Consider the following 22,769-nt stretch of genomic DNA (forward strand, 5'->3'; position numbering starts at 1 on the left):
TGTTTTTTTTCACAGGCTAGTTCACCATTTCATTCCCCAACTCTCACAATTTATCCGGGCATGGGACCGGCATATAGCTGATGAATCATCTATATGGCTGGGTATCAAATTGGATTTCAAGTCAAGATGTTTGACTTGTTTATGTATATTTTTGGCTTTGTTGTCTATGAAATTTGTAATAGTTACTGTCAGAATACTAAAGCACACTGAATCCCTTTCAGCCAACCCACCAACTAGTCCAAAGAGTACCAAAAACTTTTTTGTGTGCTTTTTTATTTTGTGCAGATTCATTTGTGCTGAAATTGTATTGATCATAAAAGAGTTATCGAAACCACTAGAAACACTTTCATATGTTCTGTGTAGAGTTTTGATGCATGGATCAGGAAGTGCTGTCCACCCTTCCCTTTATGATGTTCAATATTTATTTCCACAAGGCAGCTCCTGTCATGAATGGCATGCAGACAAAGCCTTGCTATGCTTTTGCAGCATGTGCTAGAGCATGTACTGTATGAACTCTGAGACTATCATTAGCTGGGTTTCCATCCAAACATGAAGTGAATCTTTTCAAAGTAAAAAAAAATAAAAATAAATGCAAATTAGGTGCATTTGCATCAAGTTGTTCGAGCGGATGACGGTGGTATTGGTAACCTAGTAACCAACAGTAAATAAAACACCATCTGCAGAAACAGCCGATTATTCATGTGGGTTTAATGTTCACAATGTCATAATTTATTCTGCAAATGCGTTTCAATCTCCCATTATTCACATTAACTCATTATTCGTGCAAGTCCAAAACCACCTTAAGCTGTCATCATATGTCAGTTGTGTTTGTTAGTTTCATTTTCATGGACTTTTAGTTTGTTTTCATTCATCACATTGAATTTCATGCCACTCATCAGTTTCTATGGACACTAATCATCACAGCTGTTCGTCATCTTGTTCATCACCTTCTGTTTATTAGTTCATCACCGTCACTTAGTGTTTGTCTGGTCTCGTTTACTTTGATGTGTGTTACTAGTGTCTGTTTGCCTGTGGATCTTTAATAAATTCGTTTTGGAACTTTATTCGTGCCTTCATCTTCAACACACCATGACAGAAGACCGAACTATAATGGATTATACAGCTAACTTTGCTGTGAACTTTTTTTACTGAAAAGTTCTGTCGTCTTGCCATCACCAGCCCCTTTGACGACAAGACCCTGAGGTTATTGTTCTGGATCAGGGCTAATTATCACCACTGTGTAGACCTCCCAGATACCTCTGGACTAAACTGGAGGGACGCCATTATCCTGTGTCTGGAGAGTGTCTACCCCCGGTCCGGAACACAGCCAGACCCAGAGCCCGTTTCACCACCTTCGACCACAGAGAAATCGCAACACGTCAGCCGGAGGCAGAGGAGAAGAGGACAGTGCTGACCCTCACCCTGGAAGAGGAGCCCCACAGGGAATCTGATCAGGGGTGTGAGCCTGTGACACCTGTGGCTGAGGGTATACTGGTGGAAACAGAGACTGATGACTGGCTGATGGACTTCAGTGCAAAGGTGTCAACTCTCACCCTATCCCACCCCATTTCGTGTTCCTCATCACTGTCTTTAGAAAGCACTATGAACTCTTCGGAATCATTTTGCTCTGATTCTTCATCGCTGTTTCTAGTCATCACTATGAACTGTTTGGACTTTGATTGGTCTGAATCATCATCGCTGTTTCTAGACAGCATTGAGACTGCTTCGTTGACCTGTTGGGAATTGGAATTACCGTCATTTATCTCGTCAAGTCTCCATCTGCCACCGTCACTGCAGAGTTCAGCCAGTCCTCCAGCCCCGCCTCTGCTGAAGGTTTTCAGCCCTTCGTCATCTCTGGAAATGCCCTGCTGTGATGCTCCGCCTTGGCTCCTCCCACCCTTCGGCTCCACCAGACACCCTCGGCCTTGCGGCTTCACCGGGTTCCCTCATCCCACCGGTTCCCCCTTGGTCAGTCGTCACTCCACTTCTGCCATGGACTTGCGGGCTTTCCGCTGCGCTTCGCTCCTCCACCCCTACGGCTGCAGCAGGCTCCTCCTTCCCTTCGGCTTCGCCTCTGTCCTCAGTCACACAGGCATCACCTCAGTCCTCGGACACTCTGGGTCCGTCTCAGATGCTCGTTGCCACGTCATTGCCTAGAGCATTTTTTTAGCACAGTTCAATCGGCTCCCCGTTAGGGGTGGGCGATATGAGCTAAAATTCATATCACAATATTTTCCACTGTCCAGACGATATCGATATTATATAGCGATATGAGAAAAAAAAATCCTCCAGCTTCTCAGTTGACATGTACATGGTCTTGAATCTTGGGTCCAAAAAGGTAGCCATGGTGAGTAGCTCATCTGTTGCAGGGTCAGTATACTTGTCATTCAAGTAATTGAGAACCTTAGTCTTGATCTCCTGGGTCAGTTCAGTATCACCCTCTTTTGGATTCAGAACCTCTGTATTTAACAGATGGATGACAGACTTCAAATAGGATGTTGTATGCTTCTCCTGACAGGGTATCTGTAAAAGCCTGGAGTGGCTTCAGTGCTACTGTGACTGACTCCAAGACCATGATGCCTATGGATCTTTATTAAATTCATTTTTGGAACTTTATTCATCATCTTCGTGTCTTCATCTTTTATACATGATGACACAAGTGAGCGTAAAACCTTTTTGCGAATTAAGGGATTTTTTTTCTCTAAATTTGGCATTTTCTACCCTCGTTTCTGATGCGATACTTTAAAATGTGCATAAAAACAGTGTGATGAAAACATAGCAATTGTGTCAGTGATGAGCTTGCTGATCCCCAGGCATTCATTTGTGCTTTCATGCTCAAATTTACATTAGCCAGTTGGTTTTTACCTGAATTAGATGAATTAGAGACTTATCATTCCAGAAGGTTTGGAGGACACTGGCTGATAGCATGGCTCCTTGGCAACTTAGAATCCATGTTCTTGGCCTTGACAGAAGCTAGAATCACTTATAACAGATTTGGAGACACTGGATGACTTATGTCAAAATGGAGATTAAAAGGCTAAATGATAGCACAGAGGTGGGAAAATGCGCTTCTTTTAAGCAAGGTCTGTACCTGGAGAAGTGCAATTTGAAAGTTGGATTATTTTATAATGTTTCCCGGGGTGCACTTATACTGTTAGTATGATTATTACATCTAAAATTGTCATAATTTAAAAATAAAAGGCATTTTCCTACCCTGATTTTAGCCTGTTTAATTTGAACACTCTGTTTGAAGGGGCGTTTTTGCTGTGAGACTTCAGTGTAAAAGCCCACTGCTGTGATTGGCTAACATCTTTGTATATGAAACAGCTAAGTATTACATGTGTAATTCTCTCAGACTTTTAGCACTTGTTTACTATTACAGCTCTCAAGGTTTACTAATTGTGAAAAGTGTTGATTTATAACATTATATTTAGATCTATAGCATCATATTTAGATCGTGGCATGAAAGTTTGCAGTGGATGAGCATTGTAGCCGATCACAGACATGTTGAGCGCATGAATGCAGCGATCTGGTCATTGTAACTTGATTTTTGCACACTAACAAATGCTTTTATCATAAATAACATTGCAAACAAATTGTAAATTAGAGATTCGTTTATTCTAACTAAAAGTTTTGGCGAGAGTCCAGAACACTTGCGCTGTTTGATTGACAGTTCCAGTGATTGTACAGGGAGCGTTATTTGATCGCTTTCTATAAATAATTTAATCACAGTTTAAGTAACAGATTATTTTCATCCTACTAAGAGAAACGATGTGAAGTTGACCGTTTTGTCATTGGTTTGATCACTGACAAAAATCGATTTTGAGACAAAAACATCTGACTGTAGGCATACATGAATCATTGCATATCAGAAGTCACTGGGGATTTTGGTTAGACATGTACACATAATCCGTACATGTCAAACGATCTGTAATGAAGCAAAAGTGACACAGTAAAACCTTTTTTACTCACATAATTTTTTTACAAATTTCAGGCTCTCTGCAAATCCAATGCAGCGACTGTGATTTTCCACAACCTGGCACTGCACAACATTTTGTGACATTTTTCATCATCACAAGTGGTTACAAGAATTACACAAATCAACACAATATAATGTTTTGTCATCATGAAAAATTAAAGGTTCCTTACAACAGACTTAAGGATGATACATGTTTTCAAAGCCTTTGTGTTCAAAGGTTTTGACATTTTCTTAAAGGAAGTAAAACGAGACTTTATATCAAAGAACATTCTAAAATTGTGATTACAATAAATGTTTCTGGCTTTGTGAAGATGAAATGTACCCAGAAGTAATAATCCAGTATTATGAAGATTAACATCCTTGAAAATAGTGTCATCGAATGAAAATCGTAAAAAAAATAAAAAAAACTATGTAATTTGTGTCTATAGGCATGTGCGTTTGGATTGAGTGCACTGTAGTAAAATAATGCGTATGTGCACAGGCGCGTCAGTCTTTCTTTACAAAGTGACATCGCCAACAACATGTTTGGCATGCATAATACAGTGTTATTAGTCGTTTCCGCGGATCCGTGTGAACTTGGATCGTTTTGATAACGTTGTTATCTGTACAAAGTATTGTTGTCAAAAATACTGACTTTGGTACCAAGTTGGTACTGAAATGTAAAAAATGTGACGATACCAGCCTTTCCCACTAGCATTTTGAGCGCTGTTGAACAGATTCTTAAACACCTCTCATTGGCCGTTGTGTTCAGATGCTCAGCATATATGTCTCTGATTGGCCATTGTGTTCACGCGCTCAACATATATGTCTCTGATTGGCCATTGTGTTCACACGCTCAACATATATGTCTGTGATTAGCTACAATGATCAACGCTTCAAAAACATGCTTTCAAACATTCCCGTGTGTATCTGTGTAAGTGCTCAGTGAAAAGCGCCAGAGACGTCTATTTACAACATGTTTTTGAAATGTTAATCATTGTAGCCGATCACAAGCATGTGAACACAACGGCCAATTAGAGGTGTTTAAGAATCCGTTCAACAGCGCTCAAAATGCTAGAGGGAAATGCTGGTATCGTCACATTTTTTAAATTTCAGTACCGACTTGGTATCTAAGTCGGTACTTTTGACGACACTAGTACAAAGAAAAAACGTTTCTGTTTTTAGCACATCGTTGTCGTGTAAAGGACACTAACTGTGCGTTCACACTGTCCGCCCTGCCAACAACGCTGTAAAAAGATTTGTGGACGCTCTGACGTAGATCGAATGCTTGGTCTTGCAAACTTTATTTTAAGGGTCCGCAAAGCAAACAAGCATGTTGATCGGTATTTGTGCAGACTGACCACAAGTAGGGTATAAGTTAAAGGGATAGTTCACTTTGAAATTAAATTTTGGTATGTTTTAGCTTACCTCAAGGGCATCCAAGATGTAGGTGTCTTTTTTTCCGCAGTAGTTTCAATTTTGATATTTTTAGGTCAAACCGTTCTTGTCTGTCAGTCAAATAATGCAGGTCTATGGTCACCACCTCAAAGAGCATGCACAGAGTCCAAATTAAAACAATTCCCTGTCGTCCAAATTAAACAATTCCCCATCGTAACTCACACATCAGTTGTGGTAAACGGAAGCTCAAGCTTGTTCGCTTGACGTGCGAGAACCAATGAGGTTAATTTTCGTGTGTTACGCAGCACGTTTGAGCTTCCGCAAGAACCAATAAGATTTGTTCTCACACGTCAAGCAAGTTCGGTTGAGCTTTTTATGCTGTTTATGTCCGCTGATCAATGTTCAATCAAATGTGAATAAGAGCCTAAATTAAATCTGTTCATCATATACTGTAAAGCGATCGAGTCTCTTCAGAAAATTTTGACTAAACCGCTCAATTCATATGGATTAGTTTTACGATCTCTTTAACTTTTTGAAGCATCTAAGTGGTAGTTGCGTAGCTGTCTATGAAGGGACAGAAAACTATTTTAGATTTCATCAAAAAGATCTTCATTTGTGTTCCAAAGCTCAACCGAAAGTCTTGGGGTAAGTAAATAATGACAGAATTTACATTTTTGGGTGAAACATTTTTCACAATAGTGAGTTCATTGAATCATCAAAACAGTCTTAAATATATTATTTAAAAAATAATTAATCATGTAGGGGGTGGGAGAGGGGGGGGGGGGGGATTTGTCTCGTGAACAGACCAAAATTTAAGTTATTATTTACCAAAAATATTCCCCTTCGCTGCAGCTCTCAAATCACATTTTTCATTCTGTTTAATAAAAATGGTGCATCACATTTGGTTTTCAACATTTATAATAATAATAAGAATCATTATTAATAATTGAGCACCAATTGAGCACTAAAACAGCATATTATAATGATTTCTGAAAGATCATTTGACACTGAAGACTGGAGTGATGACTGCTGAAATTTCAGCTTTGCGATCACAGAAATAACTTACATTTGAAAATATATATATTTACATTGTAATATATTATTAATGATTTCTTTTTTTGGGGGTGAATTGTTCCTTTATAAGTGTGATTCACAAGAAGTTCCTAGTTTATAAATTCTTGAACCCAAACCGTCTGTTTAAAACCTTCTAAAAAATGTAACTGATTTAAACGTGACTTGAGGCCAAATCACTGAAGTGATTTGACTAGAACTCAGAGACATTTTGGAAACGCTCTTGAAGGACATCCTCCTCTGATGTTATGGGGAAGCAGTTTGGAATGGTGATCAGCAGAGGTCAAGCAAATGCTAATGCTTCTCAGGGGAAACAAGGGCTGTGAGGAATGTTGCATCTGAAAGGTTGGTTTCCTAAAACCCTGCGCTCTGCCGTAGATATACTGTATCCTGCAAAACAAAGACAGGGCTCATGCTTACTGTTAAGCATGAACTGAAGGTTGCATAATAGAACCATTATATATTCCACTTTTGGCCATGTCTGTGAAAATATCTTAAAGGTGAAGTGTGTGTGTGTGTGTGTGTGTGTGTGTGTGTGTGTGTGTGTGTGTGTGTGTGTGTGTTTTACTTTCACCCATCCCAGTTTAGACTCAAGTTTATGTGTAGGCTCAACTATTAAGTAAGCCATTTTTAGGTTGACTTTATGAAGAGTGTAAACAATAGCTCTGCGATTCTCTGCTTTTTTGTGCTATCCAATATGTCAGGTTCCTCAAGTCAGTGACTCAAATGTGTGTCTGAGTTAGGATTACATGTTTGTCTAAACCAAAGAGGTGTATAATAAGAGAGCTATACATTAGCATTTCCATTCAATATCACTGGCGGTTGTCCTGCACACGGGTGGGTACCCGACGGGTGAACCGCTAATATTTTATAATATTGGAATAATATTTACGTTTTCATTTGAGGTGCGGGTCAGGACTCAATAGGCATGGGCGGACTATGGGTCCAATTGTCAAGGCTATTTCGACTCAGTAAGGCACCCACTGATAGACAGCTGCTTATTTGCTTATCTGCTTAAAAACAGTCATATGCTTATTTGTGTTCAAGGTTTCTAATTAATACGCGTTTTTCAGCGTTAAGCATTGTAGTCTATCGTGCTGCAACTGAAGTGATTGACAGCGTCAGTCATTATAAAGGGAGCGCTCTTTGCTCCCTTTCTGTATATAATCACAATTTGAAATATAGCTGCAAGCAGCGATACGGGGCCAAGCCCCTGAAGCAGCTGCAACAGTGGTGCAGAGCAGGAAGAGCAAAAACAGCAGAAATTGAACATACATGAAAAAACAGCTGGTTCAGAAGTACAGGTGAAAATGAACACAGAATGAACAAGAACATATATAACCCATGACCTGAATGGTTCGAGGCTCATGGCACGTGGTTTAACAGCTTGCGCCACTCAGTTGATGCTGACTTACCAAACTGCTGAGGAGAGGCTTCAGTGTAAGAATTAGCATACAAAAGCATGTTAACCAGATTAGCATGCTAAGCTATCTTAATGCTAATGTAGCTTATGGTTAACCTGATAGCTGAAGAGCCACAATGCATTCGTAAAGTGTAACATTTAATATCATGATATTAAATTGTAATTAATGGCAATGTCCTTGTTTTGTTCTATTATAGTGCCACCAAGTGGTGCAGTTCTACTGCTTTTTTTGTGTTTTCAGAGTGTACATGTGGGTGTCAAATTTTGTGAAAATATCTCATTTTGTTTTAGAGTTATAGACATTTATATGTATGAGAGCATAAAAAATTACCCATGGGCGACTTTGATTGGATTTTTTTGCCACTTACTATCAACATTTTGACATTTGGGCATTAATATGCTACCAACGACCTATGTTTCCAAACTTCCTACAGTGGTTTCGTCTCGATTGGTCTAACGGTTTCGAAGATATGGACAAATGTTTTTTAAGTGCTAAATCACAACGCTACACAAAAAGGCGAAACCTAGCATGTTTGGTATCGTTGGACTTGCCAAGGATTCAGGAACCTAAGGAGATGACTCGCATGAAAATAAGTCAACCACACCTAGAGTTATAAGCATTTGAAAAATAAATTTTACCACTAGGTGGCGCTCATTCGAAACTTCTCAGGCTCCTTCAGGGCATCGTATTGATGACCCATACCGAGTTTAGTAACGATACGTTAATGTGTTCATGAAATAGAGCATTTTAGTACAAAATTCAAAATGGCCGACGTCCAAAATGGCTGATATGGAAAAAAATAGATACTAGCCGACTCGGCATGACGCCTTGAATCTAACAAGACCACTTTTATGATTTTTGGACAAATCGTTCAGAAGTTATAAGCAAACATGGCTTTTTTGCTTATAACTTATTTTGCATATTTTTTGTATCACTGGACTAGTAGGTGGAGCTCCACCAAAACACAGCATGTAGCCTCAGGTCATTCTTGTGATGACGTACCAAGTTTGGTCTGAATACGATAAAGCGTTGCGGAGATACAGCCTTATGTCTGTTTTCGCAAGCGCTACGTAAAATTAGTTTATGCGGTATTTGAGAACGGTTTGATGAATCAACTTGAACTTTTTGTCGGCATGGTCTGAAGATGATCTGGTTACATTTTCGTGAAAATCGGAGCAACCGTTTAGGAGGAGTTCGAAAAAGTAGTTTTCTTCTGAGAATTCAAAATGGCAGAAAGATTTCCATGACAGAAAGGGTGTATAGGGTGCAATTGAATCGGCTTGAGCCACGTAACCAGAGGAAACAGGATTTTTGTTTCTAGCCTTTACGGTTCAAAGGTTATTAGCATAAACATGAGTGAAAGTTTGGACAGCTGGTGGTGCTAGAGGGATTGAGTTAGAGACTAGAGTTAGAAATTTGCTATGGTGACTGTTCAGACTGTTCTCTATCAGTGTGCCACATTCCATAACTTTCCCGCAAGCGGTTCTATGGGCTGCCATAGACTTCCATACGGAAGAGGAAGCGTAAGAATAATAAGAACGCCAACGATTTCAAAAGGTGCCTACTCACTTTCAGTGCTTGGCCCCTAATAAGTTTTTTTTTTTTTTTTTTTTCATGCTGCTGAGAGGACAAATGGCCACGTATACACTACAGAGTTTGAGGAGAGAAAACCACATTTAAATGCAAAGTGAATCTGTCATGATAGAATACTGGAAGCAAATGCAGGTAAAATAGTGTTTATTTCGAACAGCAAGCTCAAAGGAAATATCACTCAAAAAGTCAATGCTGAACGATCTCTCGGGGACAGGCGATCCGATGCTCTCAGGAAACAGGCAAACAGACGCTCTCAGGGGGAAGACAATCAGGCTCACTCTCGCAGGGACTTCGATGGTCACGTGATGAAGTGCTCAGATGCGGTGAATCCGTAGTATCCCCAGTGCTCGGTGCTCGTGTGCGGTGAAACAGAGAAGACGCGATCCACAGGAAGTACAAGATCCGGATGAGACGGCACAACACACACACACAGGACTGCAAACAACGGATGGACACTGGACAGGAGAGGTGAATGAGTATTTATGGAGAGCGGGAATGGATTGCACCTGAAACAGGGAATTGGAGTGATTGACGACAGCTGGAGCACTGAACAACCACGCGAGCGGGACAACGCCCACTCGCGCACACTCACAGACATGTAAATAAACAGTGACACGAGACACAGAGGAAACAGTGCATAAATCAACCGTGACAGTACCCCCTCTCCTAGGAATGCCTCACGGCATTCCCAGACCCCCTTACCTGTCGATTGTAATCATCGATAAGGGAGTGATCCAGGATGTCACGAGCAGGAACCCAACTTCTCTCCTCCGGACCGTAACCTTCCCAATCCACCAAGTACTGGAACCCGCGTCCCCTCCGCCTAGAATCCAGGATGCGACGGACCGAATAGGATGGTTCCCCGTCTACGAGCCGCGGCGGTGGGGGAACCGGGACTGGCGGATTAATACGTGAAAAAAACACGGGCTTTATCTTTGAAACGTGGAAAACCGGATGAATTCTCCTGTACGCCGGAGGAAGGTTGAGGCGGACTGCCACCGGACTAACAATCTTGGTGACAGAAAACGGGCCAATAAATTTGGGAGCTAATTTATTCGAAACGGAGCGGAGAGGAATGTTCTTGGTAGAAAGCCACACTTTGGAACCGACGACGTATACAGGAGGCCTTGACCGGTGGCGATCGGCCTTGGCCTTGGTGCGCTCCCGCACTTGGAGGAGTGTCTCCCGGGCTCTCGTCCAAGTACGGTGACACCTCTGGATGAAGGCGTGGGCGGAGGAGACCGCGACTTCGGATTCCGTACTAGGAAAAACAGGTGGTTGGTACCCTACACTACTCTCAAACGGAGACCGGCCCGTGGATGACACTGGCAACGTATTATGGGCGTACTCTACCATAGAAAGTTGTTGACACCAAGAGGAAGGATTCCTGGAGACCAAACATCGTAGTGTTCTTTCCAAATCCTGGTTGGCTCTCTCAGTTTGACCATTGCTCTGGGGATGGAACCCAGAGGACAGACTGACCGTCGCCCCCAGCAACTTACAAAACTCTCGCCAGAATTTGGACACAAATTGGGGTCCCCTGTCGGAAACCACGTCTGTCGGGAGGCCATGTAACCGAAAGACGTGGTCTACGACTGCCACCGCTGTCTCCTTGGCTGAAGGCAATTTGGGCAAGGGAATAAAGTGGGCCGCCTTCGAGAACCGGTCCACCACGGTTAAAACTACCGTGTTACCCTGGGAGGGTGGGAGGGCGGTTATAAAATCTAGAGCGATGTGGGACCAGGGTCTCGAAGGCACCGACAGCGGTTGAAGTAACCCATCTGGGGGTCGATTGGACGACTTACCAGTGGCACAACAAGAGCAAGCCAAAACAAAACTGTGAACATCACGAGCCATAAGTGGCCACCAGAATCGCTGCTTAACTAAATAGATAGTACGACTCACCCCTGGATGGCAGGCTAGCTTAGAGCAATGACCCCACTGGATAACGTCTGATCGTAATCCCTCCGGCACAAATAAGCGGTTAGGTGGGCACCGGATCGGGGGCGTTACCCCTTCCAAGGCCTTCTTGACCTTCGATTCGACCTCCCATGTGAGCGAAGAGATAATTAGGGTCTCAGGAAAAATGCGCTCGGGAGTAGGTTCGTGTTCGGGACGATCAAAAATACGCGACAAAGAATCGGGTTTGATGTTTTTGGACCCCGGACGATACGAAAGAGTAAAATCGAAACGACCGAAAAAAAGTGCCCACCGGGCCTGCCTGGAGTTCAATCTTTTGGCGGTTCTAATATACTCCAGATTCTTGTGGTCTGTCCAGACGATAAAGGGTACCCCTGATCCCTCCAACCAGTGACGCCATTCCTCCAAAGCTAACTTGACCGCCAACAACTCTCGGTTACCAATGTCATAATTACGTTCGGCAGGAGATAAACGATGTGACAAAAACGCGCAAGGATGCATCTTGTCGTCTGAAGGTGAGCGTTGGGAAAGAACTGCGCCTACCCCCACCTCTGACGCATCGACCTCCACCACAAACTGACGTGATGTATCAGGGGCGATTAAGATGGGAGCTGAAACAAAGCGGCTCTTTAGTTTGGCAAACGCAGCCTCAGCTGCGTCTGACCACCTGAACGTAGTTTTGGGGGAGGTCAGTGCGGTCAGAGGTGCGGCTAGTTGGCCAAAGTTGCGAATAAACCGCCGATAGAAGTTGGCGAATCCCAGAAACCGCTGCAGGGCCTTGCGGGAATCTGGGATTGGCCACTCTACCACAGCCTTAACTTTGTCAGGATCCATACGCATACCTTCAACCGACACGATGTGTCCCAAAAAAGGAACCGACTGTGCATGGAAAACGCATTTCTCCGCCTTGACAAAAAGCCCATTCTCTAGCAATCGTTGAAGCACTCGTCGAACATGTTGCACATGCTCCTGGAGAGACGAAGAAAAAATCAATATGTCATCCAGGTAAACATATATGAATTGATCGATCATGTCTCGCAACACATCATTGACGAGCGCCTGGAAGACTGCGGGACTATTGGATAAACCAAACGGCATAACCAAATATTCAAAGTGCCCCCTAGGGGTGTTAAAAGCAGTCTTCCATTCATCCCCCTTCCTGATGCAGACCAAATAATAAGCATTACGTAAGTCCAATTTTGTGAAGAGTGACGCTCCCTGCAACCTCTCGAAGGCTGAAGACATCAATGGCAAAGGATAGGTGTTCTTCACCGTGATGTTATTCAACCCTCGGTAGTCAATGCAAGGTCGCAGAGAGCCGTCCTTCTTCCCCACAAAAAAGAACCCCGCCCCCGCTGGAGAAGAGGAAGGCCGGATGAACCCGGTTGCTAGAGAATCAGAAATATATTTCTCCATAGCCTCTCTCTCCGGAACCGAGAGTGAATAAATCTTGCCCTTGGGCGGAGACTTACCTGGCAGTAAATCTATAGCACAGTCATAGGGACGATGCGGAGGGAGAGAAGCAGCCCTTGACTTACTGAACACTTCCCTCAGGTCATGGTACTCTACAGGCACGTTTGACAAATCCACTGCTTCCTCCTGCAACACAGGGACAGAAACAACAGAACAAGCAGACACTAGACACGAATTATGACACTCAGTGCTCCAAGCCGATATGGTTCTCTGTTTCCAGTCAATACGGGGGTTATGCAAACTTAACCAGGGGTGTCCTAAAACGATGGGTGTGAGGTGGGAGTCCATGATGTAAAATGAGATGGTCTCAGCGTGATTTCCAGATGTGATGAGTGTGAGGCTCTCGGTGACTTGAGAGATGGCCGGTAGTGTTTGTCCGTTTAATGCATTTACAGTGATGGTCTGAGGGAGTGTTCGGAGGGGAATTTGAAACTGTAAAGCAAAACTGTGATCCATAAAGTTACCTTCAGCTCCCGAGTCAATAAGTGCCTTGCAGTAGTGATCGTGAGTTGACCATCTCAGTCTTACCGGGAGGATGGTGGAAGTGGATGAGGTCTTTTCTGCGGAGATCCCACCCGATAGTAGCCTCATACTTACTATCGGGCTGGGCCTTTTACTGGACAACAATGAGCGAAATGTCCGGCGCCACCACAGTATAGACAAAGGCCCTGGGATCTCCGCCTTTCTCTCTCCTCCCGGGAAAGCCGAGCTCGCCCTACCTGCATGGGCTCGGGATCGTGGGGACCGAACGCGTCCATGCCGCTGGACCGCTGGTGTTCCACGCTGCCGCGGACTCTGGTGGGTGACGTTCGTTGACCGATCCGAGATAGACGAGCGTCCACCCTCAAGGCCAGATCAATAAGCGCGTTTAGTGATGGGGGCAGGTCCAGGGCGTAGATCTCCCTTTGGACGCGTTCGGCCAGCCCATGCAGGAATAAATCCCACTGCGCCTCCTCGTTCCAGCGACACTCGGCCGCCAGGGTCTTGAACTCAATGGAATAGTCCGAGACGGATCGATGGCAACCCTGGCAGCCTCTCTTCCCGCGACGGCACGATCAAAGACCCTCCTCATTTCCGTCGCGAGCGCCTGGAACGAGGAGCAGCACTGGTCTTGATTCTCCCACACGGCAGTTCCCCAAAGCGCCGCTCTCCCAGTCAGTAGCGTCAATACGAACGCCACTTTCGACTCTTCTTTCTCGAAGGTCTTCGGCTGTAGGGCGAAATGCATGCTGCAACGTGTTAGAAATGGACGGCAGAAGTTGGGCTCACCGGAGTATGACTCAGGAGTAGGGAGTCTGGGCTCCGACTGGGAGAGAGGCACAGCTGGTATGGGGGGAACTGCCAGTGCGTCTGGTGGTGCTGGCGCAGTGGGAGGTTGAAGCTGATGGAATCGCTGGGTGAGCTCGGACACCTGCGAGGCAAGAGCCTGAATTGCTCGTCCTGTCTCCCCCTGGCTGCGTTCCTGTGCATCCATACGGCCGATGCATACTCGAATAAACTCCTCCAACGAGGCTGAAGATCCACCTGCTGCTCCCATGTCTTGGTCCATCCGTTCTGTCATGATAGAATACTGGAAGCAAATGCAGGTAAAATAGTGTTTATTTCGAACAGCAAGCTCAAAGGAAATATCACTCAAAAAGTCAATGCTGAACGATCTCTCGGGGACAGGCGATCCAATGCTCTCAGGAAACAGGCAAACAGACGCTCTCAGGGGGAAGACAATCAGGCTCACTCTCGCAGGGACTTCGATGGTCACGTGATGAAGTGCTCAGATGCGGTGAATCCGTAGTATCCCCAGTGCTCGGTGCTCGTGTGCGGTGAAACAGAGAAGACGCGATCCACAGGAAGTACAAGATCCGGATGAGACGGCACAACACACACACACAGGACTGCAAACAACGGATGGACACTGGAAAGGAGAGGTGAATGAGTATTTATGGAGAGCGGGAATGGATTGCACCTGAAACAGGGAATTGGAGTGATTGACGACAGCTGGAGCACTGAACAACCACGCGAGCGGGACAACGCCCACTCGCGCACACTCACAGACATGTAAATAAACAGTGACACGAGACACAGAGGAAACAGTGCATAAATCAACCGTGACAGAATCCACTAAAACATCCCCGATAATATGACAGTAAAGGCTCATATTTGGCTATATGTTGTTTTAATTTATGGAGACCTCTAAGCGTCTGTATATCCTATGGTGTGATTTATGCTCATTTGTTCTAAATATCCTGTATGGGAAGGCTGCTCACATGATGCAGATGTTTGTATTGTTTATGACGGATGCATGTTATTATCTTTTTTTCTGTTAATTGTTACCATGTTGGTTTGCATGTCTATATTTCTTAAATGTCTATTTTTCTTCAACTCTGAATGCCTAATGTCGGTTTGATCAGGCGCGCTGGAAGCTGTTTCATGCGAGGGGGGCTGAGGGCTGGGTTGGAAAATATGTGACGTCATTATTGTGGCTGACGACAAGACATGAAATTTATCTGTACTGTATACATGTTGTAGCCATTAAAGAAAACATTTTTAGTTTCATATTTATGTTTAAATATTATAGGCTAATGTTATTTTTTTTATTTAATAAATGTTGATTATGAAAGTGAGCATGCAGCATGAGAAAGATAATAATACATTATGAGATGCGCAATATGTCTGGAGACATGGAGTGGGTAAGACATGATTTTGAACACTTCATTGAGTTTTGTTTTGTAGAAATTGTATCTTAATTTTGATCAATGTTTTATCAACCAATTGCCTGTATTTAATAAATAAGAAGCAAATATATAGCAGACAATGTAATAAGGCGCCGGCGCGATCACTTGCATTGCACGTGAACTGGAGGGCGCCGAAACTCAGCTTGTGCCTCACAGATTTGAGAAATATAGGCTATCTATTATAAAAGGCTTGAAATGTCTACTTTTAAGCGAAACTATTCAAAACGAAAAGAAATAGGCTACTCTCTGATTATGTAATCCATATGAAATGTGCATTTCTCTCTGGTGTTTATGGCGAGTCCGCATCGTCAACTTCATCTTTGCAACGACACAGGAAACACCAGTTTATTAATAAACAATTAAATGTCTCCATGCTATTTTTGACACATTCATACTTTTGCCGGTTCTTTGTGGCAAGCTTTATGCGTGCGGTTGTGTGCCTGAGTGCGGCTATAGGCTATTATGTACACGCTCATTACCCTGTATATAGCCTATTTAAGTAATTAAATTAATATAAAGGGGCGGTTTGTCCACTAATGGCTTAAATGAACAACTACTAGTCGACTAGAAAAAAAACTTTAGTCGGAGGCAGCCCTTATTCCACATATTTTTGAACCAGCAGGCCATTCTGGGTTGAGCGAGCGACCCTGAGCGGAATGAGCGAGCGGAGCGGAATATTCAGAAATGCGCTCGATCTCCGCTCACATGCTCTGATCGGAACAAAGCATGACAAATTCAAACTTTATTTCATTTTCTCCGTAGCTTGAACACTCACACTACATTAGGCATAAGAGCGTTAGTTAACACTGTCCATTTATTTATTTTTTTATTTCACGTTTTTAAATACAATATTATGTTAGTCCACAGCCCCCCACCAGGGGGTGCTGATGCTATGACGAGCAGGGCTGCAGCACCCGCAGAAACCCCCCTTCCCGCGCTACTGGGTTTGATTGCTTGTGTTACTTGAGAAAATAAATCATTTTTGTCTACCTGATGTAGTAGATTTAATGCAGGTGCGGTTCAGGCTGCGGTCGGGTTGAGTACAAGCGGCAACATTCTAATCTGAAAAATGAAGCCTACCCGGAAGTGCGAAAAACTGCAATACATCGAAAATCCGCTAGAGGAAGGTCCCAAAAGGTAGCAAATGTCCATAGACCCCATGTTAAAATATCAGTTTTCACAGCATAAATTCATGTTTTACAGGTTGGTCCCATGGACTTTTATTGTATTTTTCGATAGCTTCCGAGTGCCTGACAACTGTGAGGGGGGTGAATTTTTTTCTAACTCGTTAGTTTAGATCGTATTTAGATATAAAATGTATGACAAATAAGGGCGTGGTTAACATTGATTGACAGCTTGATTGACAGCTGATAACGAGCATAGGCTGCGCCAAGGAGAATGACAACATAAGAAGCGCCATTTTTTAACACGGTTGAAATATAATACTACTGTTTCTGTATCATGAAATGTAGTTTTAAGTTTAGAGTGTAGAGTGTAGTGTAGAGTTTTTCAGGCGAGAATGTAGTTGTTTAAAGCTCAAATATGTGGTTTATTTTAAGATTTATGAAAATTGTATCCAGTTGTTAGATCCAGACGATCAGTGGACGCTCGGCGCATGTTCTGCGCCTGGAACGGCCTTTCCTCGGCTAGTCGTTCTGACGTTTGCCGCTGACTCTGGCGTCTCTGTAGTGGTTAAACATGAGATATAATTCATCTTGTCTATATCTAATGGGCGATTTTTGGTCTCGTGAATCTATAATTTGTTCCCTGGGCAATCGTTTTGGCTGAGGGGAAGTTTCATAACTTTATAAGCTATTTAACTTTACCGTTGTATGGTTAGACTAGAGCGCTGACTTTGTATGTTTGACTGAATTGTTTGCTTTATTTGTATAGCTTCTTGTACCTTTTACGTATACTTTTATAATAGCTAATATTGATAAAACTGAAATTTAACAAAAAGAGACTGGGTTGAGTTTTGTCATTTTAATACAACGAAGATAATCTGTAATGTTGTTTACTGCAAAATCTGTTGTTTAGTACAAATGCACATATTGCCTGGACCATATTAAAATGTTTAATATTTTTATATTATATTTAAAACGAAAAGAGGCAGGTTTGTGTTTTATATTTTGTTTTTTTATAAATAGGCAAACGTTATATGCAGTGAATATAATCAATACGTGTTGCCTGAACCACATTTGTGTGGCTATAATGTTTAAGATTTCTTTAAATGAAAACGAAAAGAGTTAGTATGGTGTTTTATAACATATTTCGTTGCCTAAAATATACACAGAGATAAGCAGAGCAAGCTGAGTGACGCGCGCTGCGTCCTTTATATGGATTGGCCAGAAGGTGGGCAGGGTTAGGATTTCCCAAGATTTTCCAAGATGGCGCCGCCCATACCCCCCATAAACGGCTTCAAAACCGTTCTTCAGAAAGTCTATGGGTGACGTCACAGACGCTTTGTCCATATTTTTTACAGTCTATGGTTGAGTACGGAATTAAATAAGTGCTGCTGTCAGATAACGGGTCGGGTGTTCTGTGCGGGTTTACCAAACATGACCCGTGCAGGACTCTGTGCAGGACACACCAGAAGTAAAGGAAAAATACATTTAAGGAAACAAATTATGCATTGTCCTGCATTATAGTAAATGGTTTGCAGTTGTTATGAAATAATATTTTGTGTAAACCTTCTTGATTATTAACTTGTTTTTGAGATGTTGTATATCTGGAGAGATTGCTTAATCATGCATTCTAATCGCTCTCAACCTTTCATTCTAGATTTTCATGTTGGGAGTGATTTGTGGACCTCAGCCGTGGCAGGACTAAGCGCTCCCACGTCTTGCTGGTAAGAAAAGTGGTTTGTGTGTAATATCAAATTTATTCAAAAATCAAATGCAGTTGTATATAAGGTTTTTTTTATTGCAATTAAGGCAGTTTTTAATATTACAATTACATTTCTTCTCCAATTCGGTGTTGAAATATAAACAATTAAATAAATCTTATTTTCATGACATATTTATTCATACATATTACACACACAAACACACAGTCACCAGCCACTTTATTAGGTACACCTGTTCAACTGCTTGTTAACGCAAATATCTAATCAGCCAATCACATGGCAGCAACTCAGTGCGTTTAGGCATGCAGACATGGTCAAGACAATCTGCTGAAGTTCAAACTGAGCGTCAGAATGGGGAAGATATGTGATTTAAGTGACTTTGAACATGGCAGTTCTGTGGCTGAAAATGCCTTGTTGATGCCAGAGGTCAGAGGAGAATGGTCAGACTGGTTTGAGCTGATAGAAAGGCAACAGTAACTCAAATAACTACTCATTACCACCGAGGTATTCAGAAGAGCATCTCTGAACGCACAACACATCAAACCTTAAAGCAGATGGGCTACAGCAGTAGAAGACTGTAAGGATTCTGAGGCTACAAATTGCACAGGTTCACCAAAATTAGACAATAGAAGATTGGTAAAATGGTTCAGGCTGGTGGTGGGGGTGTAATGGTGTGGGGATGGTATAATGGTGTAATTTTATTGGCACACTTTGGGCCCCTTAGTAAAAAGAGTAATTTAACCATCAGAAAGAACCATCAGTATTTTTAGTTTAAAGCACCTTGTTAGCAAGGGGTCTTCTGCTTATACTTAACCTCTGTTTAGTTAAATTTACGATACTTACATTGCCTTAGCCGTGGAATGAGCGTCCGGATGTGCAGTCGCAGGAGAATGTCTTGATGGTTCTGTTCAATGGTGCTGAAGTTGCAATCGATTTATTTTGTGTTGAATAAAGGAATGATGATGAAATTGCAGTGTTAGTTTGACTCCGTTATGGTCGAGGAAGTTACACATGGCTGATGTGAAAGAGAGAGAGGACTCTGTGGGTGCTCTTTAACCTCTGAGGGAGGTCACTTCTCCAGGGGGTTAGTGAGCCAATAGGAACTTAAAACTTTGGACGGGAAGTAAGTTTACAACTCTGTGTCTTCGAGCATGGTATTTTGCATATGTAACTGGATTAGCCCTTTCTGTCCCTTCATACTCTGAATTAATCTAACAAGAATACAAAACATGCTATGAAGAGGTAATGCTCACATATGTGTAGGGCATTACACTATAATTAATTTGATAGGAAGCATAATACCAATAAGGTTACATTATCTAGTGGTTCTATCATAAAGCATGCATAAAACAGTATACAGTACAAAAGACACTTTACACGACAGTAATAATCATACACACGTCTTGGGGATGTGCATGTTCATTTATAGAATATGAAAAATAATTAAGTCAGTTTTATGGGCTTTATGTATCTTTTTAATGGGAAAATAGTGAGAGTTACTCTCCCCACATTCCTTTGCTTTTGCATGTGGCTACCTTCCCCCACCTGGAATGTCTCTTTGGTCCACTAGTTGCTGGTCTAGTGTCAGGAAAGGGGGAATAAAAGATGATAATGATCAGTAGGAGAGCAGACTGTGACTGTGTCTGTGTGCAAGGAATCACTCTGAGAGCAGGTGAACAATCACTCAAAGCTTCCTCCTTTATTGGACCAGGGACAAACAAGGCTAAGATACAGTGTTGTTCGGTGATCCACACCGAGAGATATGCTGCTCTGCTGTGTATCACAACTTTGCACTTTAAAAGTGATCATATAATGTTTAGAAATACACAAATAAAATAAGAATTTAAAAAGAAAATACAAAAATGCGTGTCTTTCATTTCCTCATTCTTATTAAAGCAATATAGAAACACATTAGTACAAGGCATCAAAACACATAATTTGAGTTAATATATTTGTATAAAAGTAATATAGAAAAAAAGAAAACTACAACCCTGTGACTGTGATGACAGTCATGCAGGACAGCGTGTGTGAGAAAACTACATGTGCTTGTTAGTGCTATCTGTTAGTGCTATCTCAATTAAAGTTGGAATTTCTAACACAGAACATAAAATTTCATAAAAAAACGCATACCCGAGACAAACATCTCCCCAGGATGGCAGCTGGCAAGTGTGGTGTGCTTGTGGTGCTTTTAGCATACATATTTATTTTTATTTTTTTTAGAAAACGGCCCTAAAATCAGTTTCGAGGGGCATTTGCATAGTTGCTATGCTCACTCAAACAAACTTTTACTTAAAAAACAACTTGGTTATGGGAAGAAAATCCTCATGGACACATTTCTCTATCCATGTTGGTATCCAGCCAAGCGCAATGATAAATGTGTGGTCAAAAAGCAAGTGAATGGTGATGAATTGATAATTTGCATCTGCCTATTATTATCTGGAGATATACATCAATGCCTGGGCCCGATGCGGAAATTTGGACCAAGGAATACGATGTCAAGTGGCATGTGCGATGGTTTGCCCTAGACATCCAAACGCGGGGGACAAATTCCTATCCATGAGTGTCGCTGAAGGGAGTGGAAGCATGTGTGGAGGCGCCGGGAGAAGTGGTGGAGATGCGGAGCTGGGAGACGCGACAGTGATCTGGGAGCACGGTGCGGAGCAGGCCAGGAGTTTGGATCCACAGGCCACCGTGGAGCAGGCACTCTTGGAAGAGCTGGAGGGTGTCTATAAAGAGATATCGAATGTGGATTCTTTCATGTCGGCGAGAGGATTACACCTGCTTCATCTCAACGTCAGAAGCCTTCTCCCGAAAATCACAGAGATCCGACACCTCAGCGAAAGCAGAAAGGTAGGAATATTTTGTTTCTCCGAGACATGGCTGGATGACTCCATTACGGACGCTGAAATTGAATTGGAGAACTATTTGGTAATTAGGAGAGATAGAAACCGCAAAGGTGGAGGGGTGTGTATATATGTAAGAGCGGACATTGGTTTTAATCATAGAATGGACTTAAATAGTGAGCAGGTTGAAGCGGTTTGGTTAGATATTTTGCTACCGAAGAGTAAGCCCATACTAAATTGCGCATGTTACAGACTGCCTGATCAAACACAGTTTTATGAACTTTTAGAGGATGTTTGCTCAAATTGCATGGACTTGGTTAAATCTGAAGTTATCATGTTGGGGGATTTCAACACTGATTTTCAGAAAAGTGATGTTTCTGGGTATAAAGCATTGATGAATTTCTGTCGCTCCTATAGTTTACATCAGTTGATTAATGAACCTACACGTGTGTGCTCTACCACCCAAACCACGATTGACCTTGTCCTAGTGTCAGACAAATCTAGGATAACAGAAAGCGGAGTTATAAAATATGGGTTGAGTGACCATTCTATTATTTTCTGTACTAGAAAGATCAAGCAAGCAGTGCTCAACTATCATACTTCTATAAAAACCGGTCACTGAAAAAGTATAGCAAAGAAGCGCTGAATGGCTGTTTAAATAAAATGAATTGGTCTATGGTTTTGCAATGTAGTGATGTGGACAGAGCATGGTGCTTATTTAAAAATATGTTTTTAAAAGCTGTAGATAAAATAGCCCCATATAAAGAAATTAGAATAAAGCAGAGAACAGAACCCTGGGTAAATGACAACGTACTTGAGGCAATTAGGATAAGAAATAGGAAGTATGGGAAATTCAGAGAAAACAAGGATGAGCAGAGTTGGGCTGATAATAAAAAGGCAAGAAATTAAGTTAACAGATTAGTGGTCAATACAAAAAAAGGCATATTTCAATGAAAAAATTGCTGAATACAGAAATGACTCAGGAAAGTTATGGAAATCCCTTAAGCAACTTGGCTACAGTAAAAGGCTAAAAACAAAAAACACTAATATCACTCTAGATCTTGGTAACAACATTACATCAGAGAAGGAGATAGTAGCAGATAGCTTTAATAAGTATTTCTCATCTGTTGCCAGGAAGCTTGTGGAAAAGGCCAGACTGGTCAATATGGTAAAAGTCATGTGCAGGACTTTTACTCTCAGTTAGGTGTCTAGGCAGGGAGTTTCTTTTTTGAAAAGGTGAGGGAGGCACTTGTTCTTGAGAAGCTGAAGAGGCTTGATGGCTCTAAAGCCACATGATTAGATTCTATTCCATCTAGATTCGTGAGGGATGCCGCTGAGATCATTACTCCGAGCATTACTCATTTTATAAACAGGTCGATAGAAAGGATACTTTCCCAATGACCTTAAGATTGCCAGAGTGATTTCATTATATAAGAAAGGGAGTAAACTAGACCCTGGTAATTATAGACCTGTCTCAATTCTTGGTTGTCTGTCAAAGATAATTGAAAGGATAAT

General features: G+C 42.2%; 1 protein-coding gene across 14 annotated transcripts in view; it reads left to right on the plus strand.

Annotated features, from left to right (window-relative positions):
- The window catches only part of thrb (thyroid hormone receptor beta), a 519,521-nt gene that overhangs the window by 232,460 nt on the left and 264,292 nt on the right, over window positions 1–22,769 (plus strand). For all 14 annotated transcript variants that reach the window (XM_084132029.1, XM_084132038.1, XM_084132036.1 and 11 more), the window contains one exon: window positions 18,348–18,414. The gene's annotated coding sequence lies outside the window, so the exon portion shown is untranslated. The remainder of the gene's footprint in view (window positions 1–18,347; window positions 18,415–22,769) is intronic.

The sequence above is a fragment of the Abramis brama genome, assembly GCF_963993115.1.
Source record: "Abramis brama genome assembly, chromosome: 12".
Classification (NCBI taxonomy): Eukaryota; Metazoa; Chordata; class Actinopteri; order Cypriniformes; family Leuciscidae; genus Abramis; species Abramis brama.